Source organism: Petromyzon marinus, chromosome 6, assembly GCF_048934315.1.
Source record: "Petromyzon marinus isolate PM22_M1 ecotype Great Lakes invasive population chromosome 6, UKy_Petmar_22M1.pri1.0, whole genome shotgun sequence".
NCBI classification, from domain to species: Eukaryota; Metazoa; Chordata; class Hyperoartia; order Petromyzontiformes; family Petromyzontidae; genus Petromyzon; species Petromyzon marinus.
In genome coordinates this window covers 7,694,494-7,718,088 of record NC_133672.1, presented here as the reverse complement: position 1 = coordinate 7,718,088, position 23,595 = coordinate 7,694,494, and the positions used below count along the sequence as shown (strand labels likewise).

The 23,595-nt window shown below is 49.2% G+C and overlaps 1 protein-coding gene across 2 annotated transcripts in view; it reads right to left on the bottom strand.

Moving 5' to 3' along the window:
- The window catches only part of LOC116939588 (uncharacterized), a 66,943-nt gene extending 60,567 nt beyond the window's left edge, over positions 1 to 6,376 (bottom strand). Inside the window, exon 1 of one of the 2 annotated variants that reach the window (XM_032948167.2) lies at positions 6,289 to 6,376. The gene's annotated coding sequence lies outside the window, so the exon portion shown is untranslated. The remainder of the gene's footprint in view (positions 1 to 6,288) is intronic. The other variant, XM_032948170.2, reaches the window with a different exon arrangement.
- Between the last annotated feature and the right edge of the window lie 17,219 nt (positions 6,377 to 23,595).

The following is a 23,595-nucleotide window of genomic DNA, read 5'->3' as shown; positions in this document are numbered from 1 at the left end:
ACAAGTGAGACAGAGACAAGTGAGACAGAGACAAGGGAGACAGAGACAAGCGAGACAGAGATGAGTGAGACAGAGACAAGTGAGACAGAGACAAGGCAGAGACAAGTGAGACAAAGACAAGTGAGACAGAGACAAGTGAGATTGAGACAAGTGAGACAGATGAGTGAGACAGAGACAAGACAGAGACAAGCGAGATTGAGACAAGTGAGACAGAGACAAGACAGAGACAAGTGAGACAGAGACAAGTGAGACAGAGACAAGTGAGACAGATGAGTGAGACAGAGACAAGGCAGAGGCAAGTGAGACAGAGACGAGTGAGACAGAGACAAGTGAGACAGAGACAAGTGAGACAGAGACAAGTGAGACAGAGACAAGTGAGACAGAGACAAGTGAGACAGATGAGTGAGACAGAGACAAGACAGAGGCAAGTGAGACAGAGACAAGACAGAGACAAGACAGAGACAGTGAGACAGAGGCAAGACAGAGATAGAGACAAGTGAGACAGAGACAAGACGGAGACAAGTGAGAGAGACAAGTGAGATAGAGACAAGTGAGACAGAGACAAGTGAGACAGAGACGAGTGAGACAGAGACAAGGCAAAGACAGAGATAAGTGAGACAAGACAGAGACTAGTGAGACAGAGACAAGTGAGACAGAGACAGCAAGACAGAGACAAGACAGAGATAGAGACAAGTGAGACAAGTGCGACAGAGACAAGTGAGACAGACAAGACAGAGACAAGACAGAGACAAGGCAGAGACACAGTGAGACAGAGACGAGACAGAGACAAGTGAGACAGAGACAAGTAAGACATAGACACAGTGAGACAGAGACAAGGCAGAGACAGAGACAAGTGAGACAGAGACAAGTGAGACAGAGACAAGTGAGACAGAGACAAGTGAGACAAGACAAAGACACAGTGAGACAGAGACAAGTGAGACAGAGACAAGACAGAGACAAGTGAGACAGAGACAAGGCAGAGACAAGTGAGACAGAGACGAGTGAGACAGAGACAAGCGAGACAGAGACAAGTGAGACAAGACAAAGACACAGTGAGACAGAGACAAGTGAGACAGAGACAAGGCAGAGACAGAGACAAGCGAGAAGAGACGAGTGAGACAGAGACAAGCGAGACAGAGATAAGTGAGACAAAGGAGACACAGTGAGACAGAGACAAGTGAGACTGAGACGAACGAGACAAAGACAAGGTAGAAACACAGTGAGACAGAGACAAATGAGACAGAGACAGTGAGACAGAGACAATTGAGACAGAGAAAATTGAGACAGAGACAAGTGAGAGACAAGTGAGACAGAGACAAGCGAGACAGAGACAAGTGAGACAGAGACAAGCGAGACAGAGACAAGACAGAGACACAGTGAGACAGAGACAAGCGAGACAGAGACAAGACAGAGACACAGTGAGACAGATACACAGTGAGAAAGAGACAAGTGAGACAGAGACAAGTGAGACAGAGACAAGTGAGACAGAGACAATTGAGACAGAGACATGTGAGACAGAGATGAGTGAGACAGAGACAAGGCAGAGACAGTGAGACAGAGACAAGTGAGACAGAGACAATTGAGATAGAGACATGTGAGACAGAGATGAGTGAGACAGAGACAAGGCAGAGACAGAGACAGTGAGACAGAGAAAATTGAGACAGAGACAAGTGAGAGACAAGTGAGACAGACACAAGTGAGACAGTGAGACAGAGACAAGTGAGACAGAGACGAGTGAGACAGAGACAAGGTAGAGACAAAGGAGACACAGTGAGACAGAGACAAGTGAGACAGAGACAAATGAGACAGAGATAAGTGAGACAGAGACACGACAGAGATAGAGACAAGTGAGACAGAGACAACACAGAGACGAGTGAGACAGAGACAAGTGAGACAGAGACAAGCGAGACAGAGACAAGTGAGACAGAGACAAGTGAGACAGAGACAAGCGAGACAGAGACAAGTGAGACAGAGACAAGACAGAGACGAGTGAGACAGAGACAAGTGAGACAGAGACAAGTGAGACAGAGACAAGTGAGACAGAGATAAGTGAGACAGAGACAAGCGAGACAGAGACAAGCGAGACAGAGACGAGTGAGACAGAGACAAGACAGAGACAAGCGAGACAGAGACAAGTGAGACAAAGACAAGTGAGACAGAGACAAGTGAGACAGAGACAAGTGAGACAGAGACAAGACAGAGACAAGTGAGACAGAGACAAGTGAGACAGAGACAAGTGAGACAGAGACAAGACAGAGACAAGTGAGACAGAGACAAGAAAGAGACCAGTGAGACAGAGACAAGTGAGACAGAGACAAGTGAGACAGAGACAAGTGAGACAGAGACATGTGAGACAGAGACAAGTGAGACAGAGACAAGCGAGACAGAGACAAGTGAGACAGAGACAAGACAGAGACAAGTGAGACAGAGACAAGACAGAGACAGAGACAAGACAGAGACAAGTGAGACAGAGACAAGAAAGAGACAAGTGAGACAGAGACAAGTGAGACAGAGACAAGTGAGACAGAGACAAGTGAGACAGAGACAAGACAGAGACAAGTGAGACAGAGACAAGCGAGACAGAGACAAGTGAGACAAAGACAAGTGAGACAGAGACAAGTGAGACAGAGACAAGACAGAGACAAGTGAGACAGAGACAAGCGAGACAGAGACAAGTGAGACAAAGACAAGTGAGACAGAGACAAGTGAGACAGAGACAAGACAGAGACAAGTGAGACAGAGACAAGACAGAGACAAGTGAGACAGAGACAAGTGAGACAAAGACAAGTGAGACAGAGAGACAAGTGGGACAGAGCCAAGTGAGACAAACACGTGTACACACACACCACCACCACCACCACACACCACCACCACCACCACACACCACCACACGATCAACCGGCTGTGACGTTCGTCAGTATCGATTACCCGTGTCAAAGGGCCGGAACCGGTTTACCCCGTGGGGAGTTCAGCCACGGCAGCAAGGCGAGGGGACAAACCGCACGGCGGTGCGAGGCACCACGTGGGCAGACGTCCACCGCCGCCTCTCGGTGTGAGAAGGCGGAAAACCCCTCGGACAATCGCTCACTGCTGGCCGAAGGAGGCCCCCCCCCCCCTCCTTCCGACGAGAGGGGGGAGCTCTTAAAGAGGGCATTTGGTCTCCTCTTCCACCAGGGAATCACCACACTGTCGTGTGACGCTCGTCACATTTGTAGCGCGAGGTTGGACGGAGGTGGGAGTGGATTGAGAAACTTTCTTGCGTTGAAATTCAACCGGGAGATGGAACGCAATCGGCGCCGCCCCCCCTCTGGACGGATCGCAAGGGCCCAGGGCGTGCTGCCGTCCCTGGCAGATTCCTTCGTTTCTCGTTTAACAAACAAAGGACACCCCGTAACCGGTTTTGTTTCTTCTTCTCATGCGGTTACGGTGCATTGCAAAAAAACGCTTTTAGCCGCCACAACGCCGTAACAACAACAAAACAACTACTTATCGAGTAACAAGGCCGCGCCGGCCAGCGTGAAGTATAAGTTTGGTGAAGCGAGTCAAACAAACCCCCCCCACACACACAGCCCCCCACCCACCCCAGTGACCCTCTTCATCCAGCAGCGGACAGGCCGCGAGTGCCACCGGTGATGTGCCGTAAAGTGATGCTCGTTTAGTACCGTTTGTGTGTACACACGCGGTTGAAGTGTGTGTACACACGTGGCTGTGTGTGTACACACGTGGCTGTGTGTGTACACACGTGGCTGTGTGTGTACACACGTGGCTGTGTGTGTACACACGTGGCTGGTGTGTGCACACGTGGTTGTGTGTGTACACGTGGCTGTGTGTGTGCACACGTGGTTGTGTGTGACACGTGGCTGGTGTGTGCACACGTGGCTGTGTGTGTACACACGTGGCTGTGTGTGTACACACGTGGCTGTGTGTGTGTACACACGTGGCCGTGTGTGTGTATACGTGGCCGTGTGTGTACACACGTGACCGTGTGTGTGTATACGTGGCTGTGTGTGTATACGTGGCTGTGTGAGTGTACACACGTGGCTGTGTGTGTACACCCACCCACGTGTGTACACACCACAATGTAGCACTTGCACAGTACACTGTAATGTATTTGACCACGATTGTTAATATACCGTGGTATTTTAAAAGACGGGCTGTAGTGTCCATGTTTTAACTGCTGCAGTAAACTGTGTCGTGTACACAACACTCCACGTGTACACAAACACGTGCGTGGCATGGCTCTATATAATTAATGAAGATTTAACCTGCATTATAAAGTATTAAGAGATTACGTTGCTCTGTATACGCTTGTGGACGCATCCACGTGTACACATTTTAAATAAATTCATTAACATACTCCTCGTATCACGCGTATATTGTGTAAACTACAGTATATTACGCCATGCCATGTACACACCCACACGTATACACATTGCGATGGAATTGTGAAATATTTAATATTTAGCTTCACATTAATTACACATATACGTACTGCACAAACACAATAACACATGTGTAAAGCGATCACAGCAGGCTGTGGTACACACGTGCACACATCCACGTGTACACACAACACCCACGTGTACACACACACAACACCCACGTGTACACACAACACCCACGTGTACACACAACACCCACGTGTACACACACAAACACACATGGGTGGCCAGCACCACGCCCGACCGCCTTTGTCTCCCCAGTGGCAATGTTTTTATCCATCGCACCAGGTACTCATTTGAGGCTGAGTCGACCTAGGGGAGGCCCAGGACCGGTTCAGATAATCGTCACTGGTGTTGGCCGTGAGCGGGAATCGAACCTGGATCACCAGGTTCGTAGCGCAGCGTAGCGCTAACCGCTACACTACCGCTCCCCACACCCAACAACGCCCACGTGTACACACACACACCCAACAACACCCACGTGTACACACACACACACCCAACAACACCCACGTATACACACCCAACAACACCCATATGTACACACACAACACCCACGTGTACACACACGCACAAACAACACCCACGTGTACACACACAACACCGACTTGTACACACAACACCCACGTGTACACACACACACCCAACAACACACACGTGTACACACACACCCAACAGCACCCACGTGTACACACACACACCCAACAACACCCACGTGTACACACACACAACACCCACGTGTATTCGCACACGCAACACCCACGTGTACACACACGCAGCACCCACGTGTACACACACCCAACAACACCCACGTGTACACACATATAACACCCACGTGTACACACACGCACACACAACACCCACGTGTACACACACAACACCGACGTGTACACACACCCAACAACACCCACATGTACAAACACCCAACACCCACGTGTACACACACCCAAAACCCATGTGTACACACACACACCCAACAACACCCACGTGTACACACACCCAACAAGACCCACGTGTACACAGACCCAACAACACCCACGTATACACACACCCAACAACACGTGTACACACCCAACAACACCCACGTGTACACACACCCAACAACACACACGTGTACACACACACACCCAACAACACCCACGTGTACACACACCCAACAACACACACCCAACTACACACACGTGTACACACACCCCCAACAACAGCCACGTGTACACACACCCAACAACACACACCCAACTACACACACGTGTACACACACACCCAACAACACACACGTGTACACACACACACCCAACAACACCCACGTGTGCACACACACCCAACAACACACACGTGTACACACACCCAACAACACCCACGTGTACACACACCCAACAACACACACGTGTACACACACCCAACAACACCCACGTGTACACACACCCAACAACACACACGTGTACACATACCCAACAACACCCACGTGTACACACACCCAACAACACACACCCAACAACACCCACGTGTACACACACCCAACAACACCCACGTGTACACACACCCAACATCCACGTGTACACACACACCCAACAACACACCCAACTACACACACGTGTACACACACACCCAACAACACACACCCAACAACACCCACGTGTACACACACCCAACAACACACCCAACAACACCCACGTGTACACACACCCAACAACACCCACGTGTACACACACCCAACAACACCCACGTGTACACACCCAACACCCAACAACACACACGTGTACACACACCCAACAACACAAACCCAACAACACCCACGTGTACACACACCCAACAACACCCACGTGTACACGCGCCGTCACGTTACCGTATCCCTGCGCGGCGCGGTGCACACACGGGCGCCCCCGTCGGCCACTGCGCCGCATCGTGCTGCTGCCCCCCCCTCCCTCGTAGCCCCCCCCCCTTCACACACCGCTCCGCCCCCTCACCGCCCACTCCGCCCCCCACTCTCCGCGTGTACACACAAGCGGCCCCCCCCCACCCCCCGCGCGTACACAAGCTCCGGCAGACTCCGAATACGAACGCGAATGTTATTCGCGACGCGCACTACTTCCACGCCGCGGAGGGATCCCTCCCCCCCTACCCCACCACTCCCCCCCCACTTACTCCGCGGTGATGAGGCTCGCGTTGAGTTTTTTTTAATTCGTGGGGGTGCGCGGATTTTAGGAGGTGTACGGCGCCATTGGCGTGAATGGGGGTGGGTGGGAGGGTGATTTGGTAGCGCGGTTGCGTCTCTGCTGTGACGGTGGAGCTGACGAGGAAGGAGGAGGAGGAGGTGGAGCTGACGAGGAAGGAGGAGGAGGTGGAGCTGACGAGGAGAGGGGGGAGGCCATGCGGAGAGATGAAAGGGGGGGGGGGGGGGTGTAGGAGAAGGCTTCCAGGCTGGGCGAAGTGCGCGATTATAGGGGAGAATACGCCCCCCCCAGTGTACGTGTGTGTACGTGTGTGTATGTGTGTACGTGTGTATGTATGTGTGTACGTGTATATACGTGTGTGTACGTGTGTGTTTACGTGTTTGTGTACGTGTGTATAAGTGTGTGTGTAATTGTGTGTACGTGTGTGTAAGTGTGTGTACGTGTGTGCATACGTGTGTATACGTGTGTGTGCGTGTGTATAAGTGTGTGTACGTGTGTGTACGTGTGTATACGTGTGTATACGTGTGTGTACGTGTGTGTATACGTGCGTGTGTATACGTGCGTGTGTTTACGTGTGTATACGTGCGTGTATACGTGTGTGTACGTGTGTGTACACGTGTGTACGTGTATACGTGTGTACGTATATACGTGTATACGTGTGTGTATACGTGTATACGTGTGTGTACACATGTGTGTACGTGTGCATAAGTGTGTATACGTGCGTGTGTATAAGTGTGTGTATACGTGCGTGTGTGTGCACGTGCGTGTGTATACGTGTGTATAAGTGTGTGTATGTGTGTATACTGTATACGTGTATACGTGTGTATACGTGTATACGTGTGTGTACGTGTGTGTACACGTGTGTGTATGTATGTATGTACGTGTTTGTGTACGTGTGTAACAGTGTGTGTGTAATTGTGTGTACGTGTGTGTAAGTGTGTGTACGTGTGTGCATACGTGTGTATACGTGTGTGTGCGTGTGTATAAGTGTGTGTATACGTGCGTGTGTATACGTGCGTGTGTTTACGTGTGTATACGTGCGTGTGTATACGTGTGTGTACGTGTGTGTACGTGTATACGTGTGTGTACGTGTATACGTGTATACGTGTGTATACGTGTATACGTGTGTGTACACATGTGTGTATAAGTGTGTGTATACGTGCGTGTGTATAAGTGTGTATACGTGCGTGTGTGTGTGTACGTGCGTGTGTATACGTGTGTGTACGTGTGTATAAGTGTGTGTGTACGTGTGTATACTGTATACGTGTGTATACGTGTATACGTGTGTGTACGTGTGTGTACACGTGTGTATACGTGTGTGTACGTGTGTGTAGTGTAGCGGTTAGCGCTGCGCTATGGACCTGGCGATCCGGGTTCGATTACCGCTCACGGCCGACACCAGCGACGATTATCGAATCCGGTTCTGGGCCTCCCCTAGGTAGACTCGGCCTCAAATGAGTACCCGCTGCGGTGCGTAAAAAAACATCGCCACTGGGGAGACAAAGGCGGCCGGGGGCGTGGTGTTGGCCACCCACCCCCTCGTGTGCCGTGCCGGCCTTCATCGGTGCCGCTCGCTAACAGCACTTGCCCCTACAGTCTGCTGAGGCTACACGGGGGACCTTTGCCTTTGTGTGCACGCGGGTGCATGCGGGCGAGGGGAGCGGTGGCGCGGCGGTTAGCGCGCTGCGCACGCGAACCCGGCCCGGCGCACCAGAGTTCGCTTCATGGCTCGCTCACGGCCAACACCGGCGATGATTATCTGAACCGGTCCCCTAGATGGGCTCGGCCTCAAATGGGCTACCTGGTGAGATGCGTTAAAACGTCGCCACTGGGAAGAGACAAAGGCGGCCGGGTTGTGGTGTTGCCCTCCGCCACCTTGCGTGTCGTGTCAGCCTTACATTGGTGCTCGCTAACAGCAGCACCTTTGCCCCAATGAGTCTGTCAATGCCTTACGTGGGGGGGATATTTGTCTTTGTGTGAGGCCAGGTATCCGTGTGCAGTGGCCGTGGGAGCGGTGGCGCGTTGGTTAGCGCATCGTGCTACGAACCCGATGAATGAACCGCGTTCGATTCCACCTAGGTGGGTACGCATCAGCAATGGGGAGACAAAGGCGGCCGGGTGTGATGCTGGCCACCCCTCCCTCGTGTCTCGTCGGCCGTCATAGGTGCTCGCTCCGTAATCCGTGACCTGCCAGCGAGCCGTCGACGCTAACACGTGGCCTCAAAGTGCACCTAGCCTGGCACGGCCGCCGTGGTGACGTCACCGCCACTTAGTGACGACTGGCGGCTTTTGTTATAATCCATAACATGCACACGTTGCGTGCGTATGTGTATACTTGTGTGATGATGACTATATATTGTGTCTTTGTCTAGGTCTTTGTTTGAGCGTATGTGTATACTTGTGTGATGATGACTATATATTGTGTCTTTGTCTAGGTCTGTGTTTGAGCGTGCGCGCGTGTGTTTGTGAGTGTACAATTATATTCATGTACATTGTGTATGTTTGAGGATGTGTATGTGTGGCTTTGTATGAGTGGAAGTATGTGTTTGTGTTAAAGTGTGTGTGTATACAGTAATTTATCTACACACGCATGCACACTGTGTATGTGGGTACGTGTGTGTGAGTGGGTTTGTATAGAGGGTGTGTGTGTGTTGAGTGTGCGTGTGTGTGCGTGAGTGAATGTGTACGTGTGTATGGGTTTGTGAATGTGTGTATCTACGTGAGTCGGTATGACAGCAGAGGTCTCACTCCGAATCAGTCGGGCGGCAATATTCTTTCATTGGCTGTGTAACGCTGTGTGGAAGCTTCCCAGGTATGTCGCTCCACACGAAGCTTCGAGTCTTCTCGGCCACGGTCATGCCCTCCCTTCTCGATGCTTGTGAAACGTGGACTCCTCTAATGGAACATGTGCCCCCGTTAGAGACATATAGGCTGGCCTACCCTAGATCCATCCTGGGTTTAACCGAGCTGGATTGTGTGAGCTCACAAATCCTTAAAATATCTGGACACATTCTCATCAGTGAGCTCCTCCGGCGGGTAAGGCTGCGTTGGCTGGGTCATGTCGTGCGTCTGCCGGTCAGTCAACCCATGGCGCCTGGATCTATCCTGTAACGTCCTGCAAGCGAGCCTTCGACACTGCACATGGCCTCGAAGTGCACCTGGCCTGGCACAAGCGCCGTCGTGACGCCACCGATTCCTCGTGGCGAATGGCGGCTGTTTTTGTTGAGTCGCTATATGTGGGTATAATTGATCACACTCAGCCGACTATACACATGGTGTATGTGTGTGTTTCCATGTATGATGGTATGTGTGTACTAGGTTTATATGTGTGTGGATGATAATGTGTATGTGAATGCGTTTGTGTGCCAGTGTGCGTGATCGGTGTGTTTGAGAGTGGGATTGTGTTTGCATCATGTATTTCAGGCTGGCCTGCCTACGATCCATCGTCGGCTTAACAAGGCAGGATTGTGTGAGGAGCTCACAAATCCTTGAAAGATCTGACAGGACACAGTCCCATTATTGAGCTTCTCCGACAGGCGAGACGGTGTCGGCTGGGTCATGTAGCCTGCATGCACATACACCCAATGCCCAAAGCAGCTTCTGTTTGGCCAGATAGAGGGGGCTAAACGGGCACGGCGTGAGCTAGAGAAGAGATGGACTGATGCGGTACAGGAAGATGTGGAGTTGAGTGGACTTGCGGATGACTGGTACCAGCACCAGCGGTGTCAAGGTCGGCCTCTGTGGAGGAGGAGGCTAGTGAAAGACGCCGCTACTGGGCAGTTGCCCTCCAACAACAGAGGAGCAATGCTCACAACAAGTGGAGCGCCGGGCGGATAAAATGAGTAGGGGTCACAGGTGGTGCATCTCAGTCAAACCCATGGCACCTGGGTCTGCCCCGTGACCTGTCGGCGATTCTTCGACACTTCACGTGGTCTCGGGAGTGCGCCTGGCCTGGCATAGGCGCCGTGGTGACATCACCGCCAATTAGTGGCGAATGGCGGCTGTTGTTGCTTCGAGCGAATGTGTGAATGCGTGTATTTGTATGTGAGTGTGCATGTGGGGAGCAATAGTGCAACGAGTTTGATTCCTGCTCACTAGGTCGATTAAGCCTCAAAAGGCGGCCGGGCGTGATCCTGGCCATCCACTCCTCGTTCATAGGTGCTACTCGCTAACAGCACTTGCTCCAAAGGTCTGTGCAAGCTGCACAGGGGATCTTTGTTTTGCGTGTATATATGCGTTCGTGGGAGTATGCCATTGTTTGTGTTACATGTGTGTGTTGTGTGCATGTATGGATACATATCTATATTCACTGTCGTGTGTGCACGAGGTAAAAACAACCCCAGTCCTCCTCGGGGATGCTTCACGGTAACGCTGTGGTGAATGTGCCATGGGAGGAAGGCCAGCTCAAATTGTTTTTCTCTCTCATGGTGCTCGTAGTCACCACAGCGGCCAATGGGGGCCTCTGGACGAGTGCGATGGGCTGATCACCCCGACAAATTCAATTCATTTACCACTAAGGTGTCAAATAAATATCAAACTAAGTTTGTGGCGGAGGCCCCAGGGGGGACAGGAGTTTATTGTATCTCCTAGCCAAACCCAATTTGGCAGAGCCAAGAGATTTGAACCCATACCCTCCAGAAACGGAAACAAGCCACTGCGAGTGGCCTCGTGGAATGTCTGAACGCTCACTGCAGAGGAGAGGCTGCCACTCCTCTGTCTGGAGCTGGACCGGTACCGCCTGGATCTCTGTCACATTCAGGAGGTCCAGTGGACCGGCTCTGGCTCCAGTCACCAAGTGGGGTGGGTAGTTCCTCTACTTGGGGTAGAAGGCAGCCAAACAACGGGGAGTGGCTCTTCTGAATAAAATAATCAAGAGGCCGTGGGAGCGTGTTAGTGATGTTTTCTGAGCATATCGGTGAGATATTGAGGAAGCGGAAATCCCTGAGCCCATAAAAACATCATGGGGCAAAGTGGGATGACCCTGCTGAGGCTTCGGTGCCTCAAATATTAGAAGCAGTTCACCCCCTGTGAGTGGCTGGCTGAGGTGCTATCTGTTGACGCAGTACAAAAGGCGATACAAATTCAGACCAGGAAAAGCGCTGGGCAGATATCTCCCAAGTGAACTGCTGAGGAAGGGCGGTGTTTTTGTGCAGACTGCCCTATATGACATAATAACAGTCTGGGCCACTGGACGGGTTCCGCAGGATTGGAAGGATGCCCTGGTCGAATCCCTTTTTAAGAAAGGGGACCACACAGACTATCAAAATTACAGGGGCATCTCTCTTCTCAGTGTGCCGGGAAAGGTCCTGGCAATGACTTTTCAACATCGCCTTGCCAGGCACGCTGAGGAGGCTTGCGGAGCCCCAATGTGGTTTCAGGCCAGGGCAGTCCTGCACAGACGCAATATGTTCTGTCTGTTACAGAAGAATTCCAACAGGAACTACATCTCTATTTTATTGACCTGGTCAAGGCCTATGATACCATCAATAGGCCTGGGATCTGTGTTGTTCTTCGTGATTTTAGAGCCCCAGACCGTCTGCTCATAATTATGAAGGACTTTCATGATGGTGGGCAGGCCCTGGTAAAGCTACGTGGCTGGGAGTAAGAGCCATTCCCTGTTCACCTTGGGGTGCGACAGGGATATCCTCTGGTGCCTACATAATTTTAGATTTTTCGACCACGTAGTTTGAGAAGCTTTCCATGGCTTTACCGGAGGAATCTCCATCTGGTACAGATATAATGGGAGGGTGATTGATGCCCGGGTGCGGTCAAGGGATGGCTCCCTATCGGTCAACCATGTTATGTATGCCGATCTGGTGATTGCTGTTCACTCAGAGAAGGAGTTGGAGGCAGTGTTGCTTGACCTGGAGCGTGCTACTAAGAAGTGAGGCCTTACCATCAGCCCCTCCAAAACTAAGCACCTTCCTGAGTATTTTGTGTAATGAAACAGTTGGCGGGGCAGTTTTGGAGAGAGTGGAAAGGTTTCCGTACCTGAGCAGTGTGCTTATGACCAGCTCTGGTTTGACAGCAGAGGTTTCACTCCGAATCAGTCGAGTGGTAATATCTTTTCATTTGCTGTGTAACGCTTTGAGGAAGTTACCAGGTCTGTCACTCCACACGGAGTTTCGGATCTTCTCGGCCATGGTCATTCCCTCCCTTCTTTATGCCCGTGAAACGTGCACCCCCTGAATAGAACATTTTCGCGTTTTAGAAACATTCATGATGGCCTACCTACGATCCATCCTCGCTTTAAACAGGCGGAGTTGTGTGAGGAGCTCACATCCTTGAAATATCTGAACACAGTCCCATTGGTGAGTTCCTCCGGCAGGGGAGCCTGCTGTGGATGACTCATGTAGGCCATATGCCCAGCCTCAGCATGCCCAAACAGCTATTGTTCACCCGAATAGAGGGGGATAAACGGGCGCAGTATGGGCTAGAGAAGAGAAGGAATTATATGGTATGAGAGGATATGGAGCTGAGTGGACTTGTCGATGACTGATACCAGTGGTGTCATGATTGGCCTCTGTCGAGGAGGCTCGTGAAGGACGCCCCTGGGCAGTTGGAGGCAGTCGCCCTCCAGCAACAACGGAGGGCAGAGGAGCGACGCTCACAACAACGGGCAGAGCGCCAGGCGACTAAAACACAGCAAGTTGGCATAGTAGGGGGCACAGGTAGTGAATCTGCCAGTCATCTCAGTCAACCCATGACACCTGGGTCTGTCCTGTGAACTTCAAGTGACCTTAAAGTGTACACAGCCTAGGACTAGCGCCGTGGTGAGGTGACAACCAACTTCGTGGTGAATGGGGGTTGTTATGTGAGGAATATGTGTGTACATGTGTTAGTGTATATGTGTGTACATGTGTTAGTGTATATGCCATAGTGGGGAGCGGTGGTGCAGTGGTTAGTGCACTGTGCCGAGAACCAGGCGACCCCAAGCCGATTGAATATAGGTGATGATTATCTGAACTAGTTATATGGCCTCCCTCAGGTCGACACAGCCTCAAATGAGTACTCGGTGCGGTGTCTAAATATCGGCACCGGGGATACAAAGGCGGCCGGGCGCGGTGCTTGCCACCCATCATCTTGTGCGCCATACCGGTCTTATAAGAAGCTCGCTACCAGCAATTTCCCCAATAGTCTGCTAAAGGCTACACGGGGGACCTTTGTTTTTGTCTCGCTATTGTGTCAGTCTGTGTTTGGGGCCGTCCATAAATGACGTCACGCACCGAGGGGGGGGTGGGTCAGACATCTGTGACGATGTGTGACGAGGGGGGGGGGTGAGAAATGTGACGTCACATCAAAATGCGCAACTTTAAATAAACATAGGCAACACGTTCTACTTAATTAAATAGACTTTTTTTTATAAATGTTTTCTCATACAACATCAGAGTGCAGCGCCATATTTGAGGGGGGGGAGGGGTCTGACTTTTTGTGACGTCGTGTGACGAAGGGGGGGGGGGGGTCAAAAATCGTTCAAAATCGTGTGACGTCATTTATGGACGGCCCCTTAGTGTGTAATTGTGTGTGTACGTGTAAATGCGTGCGTGTTGATAATTGTGTGTGTGTGTGTTTAAATGTTAGTGCATATGCCATTGTTATTCGTGGTTGTTATCGTGTACAGTATTTGTGCGAGGGTATATACGCGTGAGTGTATATCGGTGTGTGCTTTGTTGTGCGTATTTAATGTGGCGCTGCACTCTGATGTTATAGGAGAAAACATTTATAAAAAGGTCTATTTAACGTGTTGTCTATATTTATTTATTGATGTGACGTCACATTTCTCACCCCCCCCCCGTCACACATCGTCACAAATGTCTGACCCCCCCACCACCCCCCAGGTGCGTGACGTCATTTATGGACGGCCCCTATACCCCTGTGTGTATATTCGTGATGGGTATCGTGTGTGGTGGTGTACGTGCGGGTGCGTGCGTGTGTTGGCGCCTGCATGTGTGTGGGGAGCGGTGGTGCAGCGGTTAGCGCGCTGAGGTATGAACCCGGCCTCCCCGGGTTCGATTCCCGCTCACGGCCAACATCGGTGACGATTATCTGAACCGGTCATGGGGTCTCCCCTAGGTCGACTCAGCCTCAAACGAGTACCCGGTGCGGTGTGTAGTCAACATCGCCACTGGGGGAGACAAAGGCGGCCGGGCGTGGTGCTGGCCACCCACCCCCTCGTGTGCCGTGCCGGCCTTCGTAGGTGCTCGCTAACAGCACTTGCCCCGACAGTCTGTTAAGGCTATACGGGGGATCTTTGTTTTTGAGTATACAGTACTCTGTACGTGTGTGTTTTCATTTTTTATGGTTACGGTTGTGCGAGTGTGTACGTATTTACTACGTACGTAAAGTACTACAGTAATTGCTATTGTTCAGCTGCATGTGTGTGTGTATGTAAAATTACCTGTGCATTTGTGATTGTTACCACTGCAGGCGTATTTCTAAATATGACGTCATAAAGCTCTGCCCCCCCCCCCCAAAGGAATAAAACACGCTTCAAATCGCTTTAAACTATTGCCATTGTAGTGCGCATTTAATGTGGCGCTGCGCTCTGATGTTGTAGGAGCAGACATTTATTTAAAAAGTTTATTTAATTAAGTAGAACGTGTTGTCTATATTTATTTAAAGTTGCGCATTTTGATGTGACGTCACATTTCTCAAACCACTCCCCCCCTCGTCACACATCGTGACAAATGTCTGACCCCCCCCCTCCCCTAGATGCGTGACGTCATTTATGGACGGCCCCTAAGTGCGTATGTATTATATGTGTTGCTTTGTGTATGTTAATATGGTGCACGTGGTAATGTGTGTATGTGCGGATTGGCGTGTGTGAATACGCTCTGCAGTGTTGCTGTGTGTTGGTGCGTATTCTAATTGGGGGGGGAGCGACGCTCACAACAACTAGCGGAGTGCCGGGTGGTTAAAACTAGGGCTGAACGATTTGGGTGAAAATATCTAATTGCGATTTATCTGACAGATATTGCGATTTGATTTGCGATTTTTTTTTTAAAAGTCAAGCTTCAGTTCAATATTCACTTCCAACCTGTATTTATTAAAATGTTTTAATTGAAATAGAACAATCAAACATAGAACAATTGTTAAGTTAAATTAATAAAGTAATAATAATAAAAAATAAAACAATTGCAATAAGAAAGTAATAGGACTTTTCAAATCGCAAAAAATCGCAGCCTTTACGATTTGATTAATCGCATTGTTAACAAATTGCGATTTCAAATCGATTAATCGTTCAGCCCTAGTTAAAACACAGGTGGCAACGTCTGCCAGTCATCTCGATTCGCAGCACACTCGCCTGTCCCTTGACCTCTTGCTTGGCAAGCCTTCGACGCTTCACATGACTTCCAGGTGCACCTATCCTGGCACGAAACGCCATGGCGACGTCGCAGCCACTTAATGATGCTTGGCGGTTGTTATTTATATCATTCACATATGTAAGCAACAACAACCGCCATTTATCACTAAGTGGCGGTGACGTAACCGTGGCGCTTGTGCCAGGCTTTGTGCACTTTGAGGCCACGTGAAGTGTCGAACGCCCCCTGGTAGGAGGTAACGGGACAGAGTCAGTTGTCATGGGTTGACTTGCCTGAGATGACAGGCCGATGCACCAACTGTGCCCCCTGCTGTGCCAACTTGCTGTGCTTTAGCCGCCCGGCGCTCCACTCGTTGTTGTGAGCGTCGCTTCTCTGCCCTCTGTTGTTGCTGGAGCGCATCTGCCTCCAACTGTCCAGCAGCCCCAGTAGTGCTGCACCCGTTCAGCCCCCTCTATCTGGCCGAACAAAACCTGTTTGGGCATACAATGGCTGGGCATGCGGGCTACATGACCCAGCCAATGCAGCCTTTGCCTGCCGGAAGAGCTCACCGATGGGAATGTGACCAGATCTGTGAAGGATTTGTGAACTCACACAATCCAGCCTGGTTAAAGCCAGGATCGGATCGTCGGCAGGCACTCCTGAATGTTTCTCACCGGTCCACGTTTCGCAAACATTGACAAGAGAGGGCAGAACCGTGGCCGAAAAGACCCAAAGTTTCGTGTGGAGCGACAGACCAGGTAGCTTCCACACAGCAAGATCCGACCGTGTCCGTCCAGTGCTCGCTGAGCTGCATTGACTTCCGGTTGCTGAATGAATACATTTTAAAGTCGCAATCATTACACACAAAGTGCTTGCCACAAATGAACCACAAAAGCTTGCTGATCTCGTCAAGGAACATACACCATCATGCGAACTCTGGTCATCCTCGCAGCGGTTTCTGGCTGGCCATTGAACAAAGACGGTCTCACTGCATCGCGTGCTCTTGGATGCCCTTCTGCGGCCGTCTGGAACGCTCTTCCTTCCGATATTAGGAAGCCACTGGAGCTACGTACTTTTAAATAATCTAAATTTAAAAATAATGTCTTTGACACTGCCTTGTGTTTAGTTTGTTGTCCTTTCCCCGCACCTCCGATTAGCACAGTTGGCTACGTACGGTGCAAAATAAGTTCAACATACATACAGCGTTACGCAGCCAATGAAAATAAAATGCCCCTCGACTGATTCTGACTGAGACCTCTGCTGTAAAACTGGAGCTGGTCATAAGCACACTGCCCAGGTACGGAAACCTCTCCACTCACTCTACAACTGCCCCGCCAATGGGGAGTTAAGGGGGTGGAGTGTTTGATTACACAAAATTCCCAGACAGGTGTTTAGTTTTGGAGGGGCTGATAGAAAGGCCCCACCTCTTAGTAGCCCACTCCAGGGTCAGCAGCAGCGCCTCCAATTCCTCCTCTGAGTGAGTAGCAATCACCAGATCATCAGAATACATAACACTGTTGGCCAATAGGGAGCCATCCATTGGAAATTCCTCCAGTACAGCCATCGAAGGCTTCACGAACTACGTGGTCGAAATAGATGTTAAATAATCTGGGAGCCAGAGGACATCCCTATCGCACCCAAAGGTAAACAGGGAATGGCTCTGACTCCTGGCCACGTGGCTTTACCCAGGCCAGCCCACCATCATGAAGGGCTTTAATGATTGTGAGCAGACGGTCTGGCGCTCTAAAAGCACGAAGAACAATCCATAGCCCAGGCCTATTGATTGTATCATAGACCTTGACTCGGGCTACTGAGGCACATCTTACACATGACAAACCGATGGTCAGTGGGCAGATGAGCCCCACGGACGCACATACATACATGCTCAATTACACATGGACCCTAACTATAGCAATCACAAATATATACAGTACACACACGTATACTGTACGTACATATGTACATATACGGTAACATTTCTTATAGGTGGAACTATGGACATCATCATATAAGCGGGACCAGCTGTTGAAGCTTTTGAGCAAACTTGTTGAACCCAACTTTTGTTTGCTCGCATTTATCTGTAACCCGATTCTGCTGTCGTCTGTGTTAAGTTCCGCAATGATTGTCTGTAGTGTATGTCCATTGGTTGTTGCATTGAGTGCCATCGGTGAAACTAAGGTGGTCAATACTAAGGCAATTCACCTTCATGCCTTTTTTCTCCAATGTAAATATTGGGAGATAACTTATGAGGCCTCTATTAATAACCTTGGTGAGAGGGTGTCTCCTTGCTTAGCTCCACTTCTGATTTATATAAATTACTTCGAGCAGGCTTGCTGTAATTGCTCCATCGTTTTGCATGGTTTGTATAATTTAAATGTACGTATGTATTTAAGGCCCTAGTTTGCAAGAGCATGAATGACTGCATCAAAGGATTTTCATCTATATAAATGTAAAATTAGCTCAAACCTCGCTTAAATCACGTGACTTACTGAACATTTGTGAAAAAGAGCTTCATGTCTCATCGGATTTCTCCAGGATAAATAAAGATTCAGATTTTTTACTTTCTCTGTGGCCACCCCTGCCCTGAATCTCTCTCCTCCTCGCCCAATTTGAAAACAGACGCTGCTTCGTGCAGCTCAACTCTGTTCGCTCCTTCCCCCTCTCGTCCCTCCAAACTCATAACGATTAATATTTTATTTTACCAGGTGAGGCGCCAATGAGCTGATATTTTACTCTTTTTCAGACGCGACCTGGCAATCACAAATGCTAGCTCGACGAATTGTCTTACCGTGTGGAGGTTTCTAGCAGTAGCCAAATACCCTAAACGCACGTTTCTAAATGTGGAGTGAAAAACCCAGAGGACCCGAAGAAAAATCCACGTGACCACGTGACCACAGACCACAGGGAGAGAGACACGCAAACCCCAAATATACAGCGGGCGTCACGATCGGGATCGAACCCATGACCTCCTCTATACCAGGCGAGATAGTTAACATCTCCTAGCCACCGTGGCGCCCTCATTACCGTCTCATCCCTGACACCTTGACCCGCTCTGTCCTTCTCCTTCTACCCCCCCTCCTACATCGTCTCATCCCTGACACCTTGACCCGCTCTGTCCTTCTACCCCCCCCCCTCCTACATCGTCTCATCCCTCACACCTTGACCCGCTCTGTCCTTCTACCCCCCCCCCCCCCACATTGTCTCATCCCTGACACTTTGACCCGCTCTGTCCTTCTCCTTCTACCCCCCCCCCCCCCTACATCGTCTCATCCCTGACACCTTGACCCGCTCTGTCCTTCTACCCCCTCCCCTCCTACATCGTCTCATCCCTGACACCTTGACCCGCTCTGTCCTTCTACCCCCCCCTCCTACATCGTCTCATCCCTGACACCTTGACCCGCCCTGTCCTTCTTCTACCCCCCCTCTTACATCGTCTCATCCCTGACACCTTGACCCGCTCTGTCCTACCCCCCCCCCCCCTTCCTACATCGTCTCATCCCTGACACCTTGACCCGCTGTCCTTCTACCCCCCCCCTTCCTACATCGTCTCATCCCTGACACCTTGACCCGCTGTCCTTCTACCCCCCCCTCCTACATCGTCTCATCCCTGACACCTTGACCCGCTCTGTCCTACCCCCCCCCCCTTCCTACATCGTCTCATCCCTGACACCTTGACCCGCTGTCCTTCTACCCCCCCCCCTTCCTACATCGTCTCATCCCTGACACCTTGACCCGCTGTCCTTCTACCCCCCCTCCTACATTGTCTCATCCCTGACACCTTGACCCGCTCTGGCCTTCTCCTTCTACCCCCCCCCCCCCCACTTCCTACATCGCGTTCCTTTCTTCTTCCTGCTGCTCATCTTGAGCCGTGCTATCTTTGTCCATCGTGGGGACTTCCGTCCCGGCATCCCTTCTCTTTCCTATTTCCGTGCAGTAAGATCCTTGCCTCCCCTTCCCCCGGTGTGCCACGGGTAAAAGAATAACGATAGCTGTAGTCGACCAAAGGCAGGCACAGTGGCAGAGCATTGGATGCTCATTAAATGTATCAAGTTATCTGGAATCAGGAAAATCATGATGATGAAATGAAGAGACATGAATAATTGAAATGAAATGGCAAACAAAAGATATGATAAAAACAACAACTCTGCAAACCCATTAAATAACAAGATAAATCAGAGACTGCAACACATAGATCACTGAAGTCATCAGAGTGAGCAATTTGAGCACGAGAGAAGCACAAAGGAGGTTGGTGATTAGGAAATCACAAATAGCCCTTCTTCTGTCGTATGGCTGATTCAGCTGCACTGTCGGCACTGTGCCTAGGGCCGACGAAAACTAAAAGGGCTAACAGAAACACAAATAACCATGATTTTGAGTTTGTATGATAACAAAATGTAACCAGTATATCTTCTTGAATACATATATTTATATAGCAAGGATAGCCACACATTGTATATACAAAGTGGCAGAGTCATGTCAATGGTTTTTTCATAACGCGAAATAAATTAACACCGGAGGTGAACTTTTCGAGATTTTTTTCACTGCAAAATTAGCAATGACAGCTTCAAGTGGTGAGTTTCACATCTCATTCTCAGTAGAGAGCAGTGCCCGGGAAGACAAAGGCGGCTTTGTTGTCTCATGGTTAATTGGAGACAGTTTTTAAAAAAAATCAGCTTTAGCTTCGAAAAAGAATGCCCCCCCCTTCACAATTCGTTCCCAACATGGCAAGATACATCCTTAGAGCGAATGTAAGCATTCGGAAAGTTGCAGATCAGCTTATCAGATATTTGGGCTTTGAGAATATCTGCTATTGTTTTTTTTTTCCCTCTGCATACAAATGTAGGAGCAACAGGAATTCCTCAGTGAATGACTTTTCAAGATCTGCCGAATATGCAGCAACCAATGAATTGGCCCGCACAACAATTTCTTCTGGACAGCGATCTACCTCCAAAGAAATAGAATCGATCATTCAATCTGGCATATGCATATCGCCGTTTTTTTCCATCTACACAATAAGTTGATCCATGATGCGATAGAAGCATTGGATACGGAATCTGTCACTTGAATTGTCCACACTGAAATCAGTGCCACTGTAATCAGCAAATGGAAAGATGTTCTAAATCATACCAATTATTAAACTAATTTTCAATGGTACAGTATATTTATCCAAGTAGTGATATACCAAACTTACACAGGAGCATATTTCCCTTAAAAACAACGTTTGTAAACTCCCCCCCCCCCCCCCATGCCGGTCCATTACGTTGCTGTACGGTCATTTCCTCGCACACCATCATTTGTACATTTGTAAATTCCCCTCCCCCTCCCCCCCGTGTCAGGTGCTCACTGAGCATTTTATGCTAATTCCTTTGTCAAAGCGTTTTGTTTCCTCCCACACAGCTTAAAGGACGCGACCTGGCTTGACTTTCTTCATTCCAACGCTGTCTTCGTGACAGCACGGTCCCTTCACCTGATTTTTGTTGTTTTATTTTTTACCTACGTGACTTTACCGAATAGAACCAAAGAAAATAGTTTCCTCTTTCGTGCACGACTCTCTTTATAGTCAGATGTTGTGAGACATCTGGCCATTGTTTCCAATACCTCAAACCTGTCACATCGTGTGTCTAGAAAGTGGTGCAACATTTTTCCACCTGGCATGCAAAAGTCAGAATCATCAATATTCTGAGATGGCGTTAAGTCAGCAAAACAGGATCTCAAATCTGCAATGACTTCTGTCCTGAGTGCAGGATCACTGGTAGGCCTACGACTAAAGTCAGCATCTGATGTTAGCTTTGGAGTCTCTGTGATATTCTTGGGTCTTTCGGTAAAGTCACGTAGATATGTTCAAAGAAAATAACAAAAAAATAACAAAAAACTACGACGTTTCGATCGCAACACAACTTTACCGAAAGACCGAAGAATATGAATTCCTGCAGTCACGAAAGCTTTAAGTCAGTCTCTGAGATTTTTTCCCACCACATCATCCGCTTCCAAAGGGGCATTAGCCGGCTCTTCACTTGACTTACCCTCTATACGTACGAATGAGATTCTGCTTCAAGAACAACATCTTCACAAGGCTTACTATTATAATTATCCAACTTTATCATTAATGGTGAGGATTCCATTGGAGGTTTTGTACTATCACTCTTCACATCCTTGTCCAGGAACTTCAACATAGTTCCGTTGATCTCTTTCAATAATTCATCTTTTGCTCTCGTTTCTTCCTCTCCTCGTGTCCTGACTCATGCTTTATTTTATATCCATCTGACAGATTGGAAGATTGGGGATGGTGGGGTCACCTAAGATAAAAAAAACCCACCAGACTAAATTCCCCAAAAATATTGGAAAATTTCAAGGTAAGAAATTACATGAGTACATGAATTGAAATACAAAAAATACAAAAAGCCAATAACAATCTCTGAGCGCGAGGTAAAACAGGAATATAAGACAGACTACTAAGAAAAGAAAATGCAATAATACGATAATTCTATTAAGTATTAAGGTGCAATTTCTTTTTCTAATTTAGCCTAAAATAGCTGCCAAGTAGCCCTAGTCCCTGACACTTCTGAAATGATTAATATATGAAGTTAACTGCGGGAATACAGCAACTTATTTTTCTATGCAGTAATAAAAAAAAATTGTTCAAAACCCACCCCCCCCCCAAATTAAATGTTTTTGTTCTCATTCTGTTTGCCGCTTTATTTATTGGCTGCTCGTTGTAACTTCTGTGCGGTCGTGACAAGCCGTTAAGCGAAAGTAAAACAACATGGCGCTTGCCATGCGGTCGTCCTGTTAGAACATTGCATATGTTATCGATGAAAATGAACGGCATCCTTTTGAAGCTGCGTCACTCGATATGATAATCAAAGTAAAAAAAAACAGTTTAGGACATTTCGCTTATAATGTTTTTAGGCTTACCTTTTTTTCAATAATTTCAAATTAAATCTGCTTATCTGTAGCACACAAGAGCGCGCTCCCGTCGAATTAGGGCGCAGACCAAATATTGAACGTATCAGTAACGACATCTGTCCAACGGTTGGACGATGTACAACGTGAGTCAAGCGAGTGACAGTAGCAACATGAGCAGCAGCAGCAGTTGCAACTGCAGAAAGTTATCACTGAAGGCCGACGCAACAGAAGTGGCTAGCTAGGGTCTACAACAACCTTAATCCGGCTCTGTGCAGAGCAATGACGACCATATTCACACTGGGGTGTTCAAGCTCAGAACAACCGCATCAGGAGCGGCGGAGTGTATCTCTGTGATGTCTCCTTCGTATTTGTGGATCGGGCATTGCGTCGTTATACGTTGAAGAGTCGCCCTTGGAGAGGAGGATGGAACCGTAACGCACGATAGGGGCCGTCCATAAATGACGTCACGCACCGAGGGGGGGAGGGGGGGAGTCAAACATTTGTGACGATGTGTGACGAGGGGGGGGGGGGGAGGTTTGAGAAGTGTGACGTCACATCAAAATGCGCAACTTTAAATAAATATAGACAACACGTTCTACTTAATTAAATAGACTTTTTAATAAATGTTTTCTCCTACAACATCAGTGTGCAGCGCCACATTAAATACGCACTACAATGACAATAGTTTAAAGCGATTTGAAGCACGTTTAATTTTTTTGGGGGGGGGCAGAGCTTTGTGACGTCATATTTAAGGGGGGGGGGTCTGACTTT